Source organism: Tachypleus tridentatus, chromosome 8 (assembly GCF_004210375.1).
Source record: "Tachypleus tridentatus isolate NWPU-2018 chromosome 8, ASM421037v1, whole genome shotgun sequence".
NCBI classification, from domain to species: domain Eukaryota; kingdom Metazoa; phylum Arthropoda; class Merostomata; order Xiphosura; family Limulidae; genus Tachypleus; species Tachypleus tridentatus.
This window is the reverse complement of record NC_134832.1, coordinates 24,299,837-24,311,913: the sequence shown is the minus strand read 5'-3', so window position 1 is coordinate 24,311,913 and position 12,077 is coordinate 24,299,837. Positions and strand designations below refer to the sequence as shown.

General features: G+C 31.5%; 1 protein-coding gene across 2 annotated transcripts in view; it reads right to left on the bottom strand.

The window, feature by feature from the left end:
* The window catches only part of LOC143258685 (uncharacterized), an 81,763-nt gene extending 70,129 nt beyond the window's left edge, over positions 1-11,634 (bottom strand). For both annotated transcript variants that reach the window (XM_076518099.1, XM_076518100.1), the window contains exon 1: positions 11,485-11,634. The gene's annotated coding sequence lies outside the window, so the exon portion shown is untranslated. The remainder of the gene's footprint in view (positions 1-11,484) is intronic.
* Positions 11,635-12,077: the final 443 nt, after the last annotated feature.

Genomic DNA, 12,077 nt, shown 5'->3' with positions numbered 1-12,077 from the left:
GATAGTGTTAGCACATGTAAGCTCCAGACTTATTTAGTGCAAATTTGAAATCATAAAATTGTTGACAGAATAAAGATCACGAATGTTTCAGAATTTTCCCATTTCCATATTTAGCATGAACACAAAAACAAATTGCTGTTTCTAACCACATTTTTCATAAGTTGTTGCTTAAAATCTATCAATCAAAAGACAGAAAAATGCAAATTCAAATGGCAACAACATAACAGAATGGATGTCTTAAGCTTAACTGCTGTGCATGAAATAGGCACGAATCTACCATTAAAGACAGCCAGTCACATATTATCCGTTGTGACTCATATAGTCAAGGTTATTTTGAATGATATTTTGGGTCCCATTACTAAATATTTCTGTCAATCAGAACTACAAATATAGTACTGTGATGTATATTATAAATATTTTCTCTCTGTGTTCTCATTAGTTTGTTTTTTTTGGATCTGAAATTAATATAATTCTTTAAAAATTGTGATGATCATACATAAGGTTTCTAGTTATTTCAAAAGTTATTAGTTAGGTAGAACTGCAGCAGTCAACTAAGGAAACTTAAAAGTAATTGAAAACTACAAGGCACATCTATCTATCTAAGCACCAGTCATTCTTTGTTGGATGAAGCTCTGTCTGACCAGGCCAGTACTGTCCAACATATGTTCATATGATTCCTACTTCTACCTTTATATCATCCCTCTTTTGCCTTCCCTTATATCTTTCCCTATCTTAATTGGCATTCCATTGTTCTTAATGTCCACCAATTATCAAAATACCTTAAGGTAGCTACATGCACAGCCCATTTCCATTAGTTCTTTAAATCAACCTTACTGCACCCATTATATTTTTTTCCTTCTTTTGTCATTTCTTCATCTGTAACAACAAGGTATACAATACTGTTGAGGTTGTGTAACAATATTAGTTGTCTAACAATGTGTGTGAATCTTTGCTCTGTTGATAATGCTGGGCAATTAGTGGAATCTGTTAATCATCAGGTTCATTAATTGATTTGCCTTTCAAGCTAGTTGGAAAGCAAAACATTAAAAGTCTAGTTTTGATAGTTGTTGAGGGCAGAGCACAGATTGCCCATTTCATAGCTTTGTGCTTAACAACAAACGTACTGTTGTTAGCATCTGTTTTTACAAGTTTAAAAAAAACAAAACAAACTTTATCACTAAATTAAAAAGATGTGTAGGGCTGGCTACTGAACTTAAAATAAAGAAGCCAAATACAATAGGGATGGAAATGGACATTACTTGTTCAGCTAATGATGATACAGCAGACTGTCTTAACTTCACATAGAGAATACAATCCCCTCATTACTGGGTTTCCCACTTTATCGTAAAAAGAATATCAGTTTTTAGTATTATGCCTTTCCTTTAGTTAACTTTGGAATACTATTTTTATGACTAATTGACAATAAAGATTTTACAATCAGAAATTCTGATTGTTTCTTTTGCCAGGGAGATCTTTGCTTCGTATCTAGCTTCTGATCAACTATATGTGTTAATTTTTTTCTACTCCTTTACTTCATATTAATAAAACAGTTGGCTCCTTAAATACACCATATATAGTATACGGAGTAGTGAGTATTCTATATGTTACAGTCATCTAATGTTCAACTACTACCGACTAGTAATTTCTCTATGAAAGTTAACTTCAATGGGTAATAAAATCATTTATGCTGGAATCAATTTTTTTTTGTTTTAAACTTTTAATATAAAAATAATAAAATATATGGTTAGAGAATATGAAGACTGTGTGGCTCTATCAAATGATTAACTTATAAATATTGCAAAAAGTTGGTAGGTACTAGACCTGTTGAAGAAAGATTATGATGAATGAAAATAAGAGATATCTGTTTTGGCACAGAAATGCACTGGATAATTGATTTGTTCGTTTGTTTAGAATTAAACACAAAGCTACACAATGGGTAATCTGTACTCTGCCTACCAAGGATATCAAAACCCAGTTTCTAGCAGTGCAAGTCAGCAGACATACCACTGTGCCACTGGGAGGTATGGATAATTGAAAATTGGCATATACACCAGATATGAAGTAACCATATCACGTAGCTCTTCATACCTAGCTTCTGTAGACCTGTAGAGAAGAAAATATAAATGCTTTGTGTGTTGATTAAATATAGCATTATTACATAGAAAATACTAGTGCACTCTCCAACTACTTGAACAATAAGAATTTAATATATTAATGATTGGAAACTGTAATTTTAATTGGTTGGTTATTTTTGTAAGTCAATACATTTATTAGTTAGGCTGAATTTATCAAAAATAATGATAAAAATTATGATCAAAATATTTTGATTACTGAATGACTGGAATAATTGAAAACAATACCTGGAAACACTAATTTGGATTAAATGATTATTTTTGTGGCATTAATTGATCATAATTTCAAGTACTGAACGGTCAGAATGCTCTGAGGTAATAGATTATGACAATTCATGGAATTAGAAGCAAAGGTCTATTTATTGGCTTAGTGATATATGCTCAGCAGTTAATGAGGTACAAGTTGGCTTGTTCATATTTTAACTTGTCATTAGAACATGTTCAAGAAAAAGTTACATACTGACGGAGGTTTAATCTCTAATTAAAATAAACTATCTGGGAGAAAATATGCAAGGCTTTTATCTCTATTATTAGCCCTATTGCAACAGGTCACAGGTCAAAGGCCATGTCATTGCTTTTCTTGACTTCACTCAATTTTATTGAACTACTACTTTATGAATTTACATCAATAAGTCTGGGATCAAACTGTAAATTATAATTCAATTTTTGGTATTATACCTTAGTTACTTTCTTAATTTAAAACTAAAAAGAACACACCTGAATATTGATTTTTGTGAGTTACATATGTTGAATGCAACACTTTTTCCAATTAGATGTTGGTGATGTCAACATACATATATTTTTGTACAAATTAAAAAATCAGATTACTAATATTAACATGCTAAAATATAAAATAAGAACCTCTTATCTTTTTCTTTTACTGAGATATGGTTTATGTACTAAATCAAACACACCATTTATGGAAACAGTCCCTCATATACTCTTACTTAAATATGAAATGTGAATAACCAATCAACACTCAGAATGTCCTCTTGGTGGTTTTATCAGCCACTGTAATCTGTTAAAACCTCTTAAACATATAGAATCTAAAAAGATACATTTTGTTTCCTATCATTCACATGCAAAATATCAAAACGCTTAACAATCTAAATCAACCAAGTTCAAATGTCACAAGCAGAACAGAACATTGTTTGCTTTACTTCTTTATTTATTGCTCAATATTTCAAAAAATAAGTTTAATACCATGTTTCTACATAGTAATAATATATAACGTATAAAAATTGAAAGCGACTGTATATTACAAAATATTACTAGTCCACTAAAACACAGCCAAAACAGTCACTTTTTAAAGACTAAAAGTCAATTTTATATTACTGGATACAGTAATAAGTGTACATGCAAATTCTTTAATAATAGCTAGACATGACTGGAAAGTCAGTATAATTAAAAGAAAAAAAAAAAGATATGTAGCATTATGAGACTTAAGCTATTTGGACTAAACATTTATCATGTTATAATCTGCAGACATTCTAGAACATGGGTCACCAAACTTTTTTCACAGGGGGCCAGATTACATGCTTGGGGTGCATGATCATTATGTTCAATACTCATAAGTTTGAACCAAAGCTCTCTGTAAAAGACTTAACATGAAGTTTAGGATGCCACATTAGCCATGTGGGAGTAGCATGCAATACACATATATGATAAAAAACAAACAGAAATACAACCAACATTTTTATTTACCAAAAGGTTATCAAAGAAGGTGACATTAGCAAAAACAGTTGTCACATCACACATAGTGAGTACATATATGAATTTCACTAAGCCGAAAAAATGTTAGTGAGACCTAAGAAATTGGCGTTTAGCTTTGAAACTATCTTCAATGTTCGGTTTTGAATTGCTGCATCCAATCATTAGAATTGCTTTCAAATGTTCATCAGTCAACCTTGATCGATGTACCAACTTCACATACTTCATTTTTGAAAATGCTTGTTCACAGACATAAGTTGTTCCGAACACTGATACCACACCAGATGCGAACTGCTTCAGCTTTGGAAAATCATCTTCAGGTATGCAGCTGTAAAATTCAATAAGTTAACCCTCTCTGTATTTTGCTTTCTATAAGTCAATTCCTTGCAAATCGATGACCTCCAGCTGAAGTTCCACTGGCACATCATCAATGACAATCAAAAGGATTATGAAAAAAGGAGAATGTCACTTTCGATTCTGTCGAGATCTGAAAATCTCTCTAAAAAAGCTTATTTAAATCACCAATAATTTTTTTCTGAAACTCCAGGTTGACATCTTCTGTGATTCCAGCATGAAACTCATTGAAACATTGAAAATGAGGTTTCCTCCTTCCAAATGTGCTTCAAACAATGACAGCTTTCTCCGAAATCCTTTAATTATTCTATAGAGATCAAAGACCAAAAATGACAACTTTGACAACCAGGTTGGATCTGAAAGAAGTGGATTGGCCCTATATTTCTCGATAAGAAATACATCTATTTCTCTACTTAGCTTATAAAAACGAGGCAAGACTTTACCGCAGCTGAACCACCTCACTGCTACATGATAAGGCAAGTCGCAGAAATCTGAATTAATTTCTTCAAGAATTGCCTTGAACTGGCAATGATTAAGTGCATGACCCTGAATGAAGTTCACTGCAGAAATGAAATATCTAAGTCTTTTCCACAGAGTGCTTGCTAATGTATGATGCAGTGTATGAACAGAGTGCATGGGAGTTGAAGATCTTCCAACTATTTCCTGATCAGCCCCATCAGACCCTTCTTTACTCCAGCCATGTTTTTTCCTCCATCAACTGTTACACCTCTAAGCTGATTCCACTGAAGGTAATAGTCTTGTAAAGTTTTATGCACTTCCATGAAAATGTCTTCTCCAGTTGTCCTTCCGTGCATGCTGCAAACTGATGCCAGCTCTTCCGTGATCTGAAAGTCCAAATTAACTCCACGAATGAACATGAGAAGTTGTGACATAGTGGAGAGATCAGTATACTCATTCAGTGCCAGAGAATACCACAGGAAGTTTCTAGCTTTTTGGCATATCTGTAATGTGATGCTCTCTCCAAGTTCTTCTGCTCTCCATACAACTGAAGTTTCTGAAAGGCTGATACTTTCAAAGAAATTGGCTTTTTCAGGACAAAGCTCATTTGCTGCTTCCATCATACACTCTTTGATGAAGTTGCCATCAGTAAAAGGTTTTCATCACTCTGCCATCCTATGCACTATTTTGTAACTTGTACGAGCGACAGATTCATTTTCAGCAAACTTTCTCGTGAAGAGATTCAAAAACATGTTTCATGGATTCAAATAGGATGATAAGATGAGGGTTAAGTCTATACTTGTTTGCAGAATTTTAATGCTTTCATCGATATGTGCCTCGATATGAATACACGGGCAGCAAGGACGAAAGAAGAATTTTCCTATTGGTTAAAAATGTACCTGACAGCTTTGTTTCTTTTTATCATAACATCTTGTGTTGCCAGCTTAAAGCAAGCATCGATGTGATTTATTTTGTTGTGACAGTCAGACATTTGATGAAATGTCACTTTTTATTTCCAAGCGGCTAGCTGCTGGCGGGCCGGGCAAAATGACCTTGAGGGCCGTTTGGTGACCCCTGTTCTAGAATGAAAAAAACATTCTATTTTCTTTTTGTTTGGTGATTACAAGGTCAGTCAAATTGAAAGACCCACACTGTTAATGTAGAGAAAATAACAGAGAAAATGTAGTCTAACTTAAAACAAATGTTTGAAATGTATTTAGGAGAGTTTATAGATTACATAAATATGCGAGATTTATTTGACAAAGAATAGTTTTTAATCATAACATGAAAATTACTTCACACTCAGACTAGATGAAACAATTTGATATTTTAACAAATCTTTAGTAAAATTACTTCATTAAAAAAAACCTGACTTTTTGTGTACAAAACATTCAATATTTACTAAAAATCTATCAGTTTGTAAAGATACACAATGCATCAGAAGTTACAGTTTAAACAGGTAACGTGCAAATATATATTATAGTGAGCTATTTTAAAGAGTTAAATTGACATTAGTAAAAACTTAAATATACACAGGACACTGTATATGGTGAAATATTTGTCAATGCTTTGTACAGTTATGTGTCAATTTAATATTTCTCTTAATGACTTGTACAATAACATTAGCATAATAAGGCACAAAAAATAAAACTAACAAAACATAAAAGTATACTACTTTTTGCCAACCATGCTTGTCATTCTGATTAATCTATGGAATTAATTTTTTTTTGCGTGGTAATATCTTGTTTGTATGAATTATTTTTAGAGATTTAGAGTAAATCTGGTGTTTATTTTAAAATTGTCCATAAACTACACTCAATTGCTGCAAGTATACTGAGAAAATCTAAATACATTTATACCTCAGTTAGACAGAAATTGGCATTTGTCATGAAAAAATCTGTCATTTTCAAAAGGACAAACAAAGCTTATGTTTTAACCACCTACTTTAAAAAATTAAAATCTTGACCACACTAAAACAAAATCATTAGTCTCAGTATCTGGAGAATTTTCTAATTAAAACACATGGAATGGAAAACTAATAGATAAAACAACATATACATGACTTTTTAAAATATTAAATGTATACAAACAACACTTAACATATATCTAAACTGATCAGAGGTTCCTTTATTCAAAGTAACAAGAGTGACAATATTTTATCAATAGGATAAAGACATTGTGAACTAATAATAATAAGCAAAATACCTTTTTTAGATAGCATTAACTTTGTTTCTATACTTATACACTACAAAAATGATTATCAGTAAATGCCAAAGAACTACCATTAATTTAAAACATAAAACAGTTTACTTCTTTTTAAATTAATAAAAGCTTGAATACATTACAAACAAGTGAAATTATATAAACTGTGAATGAAAGCAAGATATATATAACACTGGGATTTATCAAATAATGGAAATAATGATCCAGGACTATAAATGTTTGTCATTGATTACCTTAAAATCATAAATCCAATTACCAAGATAAATTTATGGTTAAATAAAATTCATTACAAGCTATAGAGACGAATACTTGTATCCTCATCTGTAGCATAAATACTGGATATGGTTAATGTATATAAATTCCCACTCCCATCAAATATTACTATTATTAAAGGTTTCAATGATTTCTAAACAATGAAAACTGACACGATTGGATTCTACAATGACAAATTAGTAGATTTACACTGCAAGGTCAATAATGATATTCATCATTAACCCTTTTGTAACAGGCTTGGTATAATAAATAAAAGTAAGTATTTATACAGTAATTTTTGGTGCATTATCTGTATCTTCACAAATTTTAATAAACTTTTAGGAAAGATTGCAACTTTTTTGTACACAAAAAATCAATTTTTTTTTCATGAAGTATTTTTACCAAAGATTTGTTTGTGAAAATAGTCAATTTGTTTTGTGCAAAGCACAAAGTGATTCATGTTATGATAAAAAAACTATTCTTTGTCCCCAAAATCTCAAATATAATTTTTGTAATCTGTTAGCTCATCCTAAATGTTTCAAACATTTGTTTTCAGTAAGACTATATTTTGTCTGTTATTCTCTCTACCCTAACAACATGGGTCTTTAAATTTGACTGACCTTATAACCACCATAAAAAAAATTAAGAAAATAAATATAAATTATGCTTTTTTCATTCTAGAATGACTACAGATTATAACATGAAAACAGAAATGTTTAGTACAAATAGCTTAAATCTCGTAACAATATATATATTCATATAAACACACACACTTTTCTTTATATTGACCTTCTAGCCACACCTAACTAACAACACAGAAGTCAGAATTATGTAGTACACATGTACTCATGTTACTATACAAAATAATATAAAACTGACCTTTCGTCTTTCCAAAGTGATCTGTCTTACCTGTGTTTTAGTGCATCTGTGTTTTGTAAAATACACTCACGTACTATACATGTATATATTACTATTTACAAACAAGTTCTTAAACTTATTTTTCTTAAAAAATAGGTCAGTAAATAAAAAATAAATCAAACAATTATCTCTTCCAGTTATGATCCTTTTATTCAGTTCCTGTTTATCACAGTTTGCTAAGCCTAAAAAATTTCACGTGTGAAGAATGTAAAACAAAAACTTTTTTAGGTTTGGTATATACACCCTTGTGCAAATTAATTGAAACAAATGGTCATTTTACAATATTTTCAGCATGGCTGCCAGTGTAGGCTCACTGGACCCGCTGATTTTTTTAATAGTTATTTTTTCACACAAACGGCATCATTAGCTGTGTTTTGCAGTACAGTCAATCTATTTTTGGGATATACGACGAAATTTTGAGGAATATTACGTCATTCAAAATTGCGTTAGAAGGGCAAGGAGACCAGTCAAATAACAACTTCTTACCAACTCAATGAAGAAAAAATAGTATCAATGGGGTCTGAAATACAAGAACTGGACGCAAGAACAATGGAGGAAGGTGTTATTCAGTGACGAGACTCATTTCTTTATACAGGGTCAAAGAAGTCTGCATGTTCACAGATCTCCAGGTGAGAAACTTCAAGTCTCACATCAATCAGTTCATGAAATATCCCTTGAAGATGTTTTGGGGCTTTTTCAGTTACTATGGCGTTGAAGGCTTACATATCATAGAAGGTATGACGGGAGGACCACAGTACATCAAAGTTTTGCAGAGAAAAGTCATTCCAGAATTGAAAAAAAGATTTTCAGATGGATCTGGCTCCATGCCACACATCGAAACTTGTGAAGAATTTTACGACTACAACATGAATAAAGGTGCTGGACTGCCCTGGAAACTCTCCAGACTTAAATCCTATTGAAAATCTTTGGGCAATTTGTAAAGAAAGACTTCAGGGAAAAGACTGTACTACAAAAGATAAACTAATTGAGGTGTAGTACCGCAATCCAAAAATTAGTAAAGATTGCAGTCAACTCGTGGACTCGATGCCAAAGCGGATTAATGATCTTTTGAAAAATAAAGGTGGTCATATCATGTATTAATTTGCGAGTAATATGTGGATTCTCAGAAATAAAATGCAAAAAAATTGAAAAAAATAGTAATTTTCCGTCTGGTTTCAATTAATTTGCACAAGGGTGTACATCTGAATTTAAAAAAAATCTTAAATTATTGTATCAGTACCACAGAATTCCATTATAATTTACTAAGTTTAGTAACAAAGCTGTATTTTGATCAAAAAAATATGAAATTTTAAACAGGCTAAAGACAACTCATCAGCATGGAGGTTTGTCTCAAAAGAAAGAGATGATGCAACTATATTTGAAAACAGATATCTCAACAAAGAGAAAAGATAGGAGGTTATTATTTATATTCTAGCATGTCAGCATTGGTAATGTTTCTAATTCATATGAAACTTTATACACAATATTTTTACATCACAAACATCTAAACTGTACCAGTGTTACATTCAACATATCACAGCTCACAAAAACCTATATTTAGATGTGTTCCTTTTAATATTTACTTTTAAATTAAAAATTTAATTAAAGTACAATATCAAATTTTGAAACTTATTGAAATAAATTAATAAAATAGCAGTTAAATAAAATTTTTAATGCAAGTCAACAGCATGATGACATAACCTTTGATTCATGGCCCACTGCAAGAGTTAATCAAAAATAACTAAAACTCATACTAGTAACATGGCCTTTTGGTCCCTGCTACCTTCCTAGTAGAATAATGTCAACAAAATATCAGCAATTTATTGCTTGACCTAGTAACTTGTTACTACAGAACACACATGGCAAAACAAAATGTAGTCCAATAAAGTGCATCAATGTTAGACTCATGCATGTGTATTCATTGCATATAAGTAACTGTAATGAAAACTGACAAGAACCATGTATTTATAATCAAGTATGAGCCTACCCATATTCCTCTGAAAGAATAGGAAAGCTTTCAATGATTACAATAGTTGTAAACTTGAAATACTGTGATTGAATATTTAACAGTAGTAACAACAACCCATTCTACATCATATCATAATGTAACTGATACATCATTTATACACTTTTATCATGGATTATTGTAGCACACAGTTGTAGCCACACCCAACAATATTATGCAGAGTAAACTGCTGTTAAGACCAAGTTATTTATGCCTGATAATATGGAATAAAAAAAATTGTTTCCAGGCTGTTTACAATCCTCATTCATCATTTTTTAACATGATGTCAGTTTGAATTAGGCTGACATTTATACACTGGTTTCTGCATTCACACTAAATGGTTTTCTTTGTGTGTTTTTGAAGAGTAAATGCTTTTGGATCTAATAAAAATGTCCAGACCAAAGTAGAACATGAAGAGAGCTGTTGTCTGATGTGTCACTGATTCTTATTTATTTCGTGAATAGGAACCAACAACACGTTAGTTTTGGTTTTAACATTCATTCACTGATAAATGAAAAAGTAGTGAGCAATGGGTTTAGCAATCATTGCAATGTTCTTAAAGTGGATTTCCAACTAGTAAGAGTACAGTTGCTATGGCATAAATCATGCAAATTTAGCATATGTTAGGGCCGTAGACATTTTTATTTGTTCTTTAGTGTACAATAATTAACATCTTGGTTATGCGAGATTTATATATTCGTAACTGTGATTTTACAATCACATGCTTTTGTGGCCAGAAACTAATTCTCTAGAACTCATTAATATTATTAGACATTCCTTCTCTCTCACAGTTTTAAGTCAAGACTTGAAGGTACTACCTTAAGAAAATTCTCACAATCTGAATAAAAAGTACCACAGCATTACCAATGAAGGTTGTTCCAGTTTATTCTAATTATTAATGTTAACAACTGCTAAATTTCCTATCTACAGAAGAGTTTAGAAGATTGCCTGATGTAATCAATTTGAATAATTATAAATATTTTCAAAAAAATGTTTTAAATAAAATACCACTTTTATTTCAAATCATAAGTTATTACTCAATATTAGTACTAAAAAGGAGTATATAATGACGCAATCTGCGGAATTAGACAAAATATTGAAAAATATGGCGACCAATATACGCTTCTAAGCCTACACTTCAATCAATTTTACATGCACTACTGGGATAGTATCATTACTAATAGTAACATAATATAAAATTAACGAGACATTTCACTCAGTTAGGCCTAACAAATCCACATAACTGGATGCGAACGTGCAACAGTACATGATTTATACAACATTCATATTAAAGTAACATGGACCCTTATGTCTTACGTTAGCACCTAGTACTGCTAAGCCTAAAAAAACAGCATTTACAAGTCTAATTAAAATATAAGATAACAATTTAAAACAAACATAAGGATAAAAAAATATGCATCTTAAGGTTACCTGAAGATGATGATCTTCGTTATTTTTTGGAAAATTTGATTTTAACTTTGTACCGCTACGTGAACTGAACTTCACGAGTCACGGTCAATACCACAATCTCACGCACTACCAGTACACCCGGCTGCATGCTACTACTGTAGCGCTATCTATATACAACATTATTTAGGCCTTAAATTGTTTATTTGTATGTGTGTGTTTGTTGAATTTCGTGTACAACTACTAGAGGACATATCTGCGCTAACCATCTCTAATTTAGAAGCAATGGATTAGAGCCTAAGGTTGGGATTATTCATTTACTAACTAAAACCTGAATTGACCGTCACATTATAGCCACCAACCTCTAAAACAGTGAATATGTTTGGTGACGAGATTCGAAATCACGACCAGCATATTGCGAACTTGCCAAGCACAGGTTATTTTTGAGATATACAGCTACAGTACTTTCGAATTCACGAAAGTGCTTATACATTTTAAAGTGAAAGTTTAACTTCATGTTTCCTTTTTTAATCAGATGATCAGAAATATTTCATAAAGTTAACATTCTTACATAAATGTCTCTTAAGTCACTGTGATTGTGACGTGGGTTTTATTAA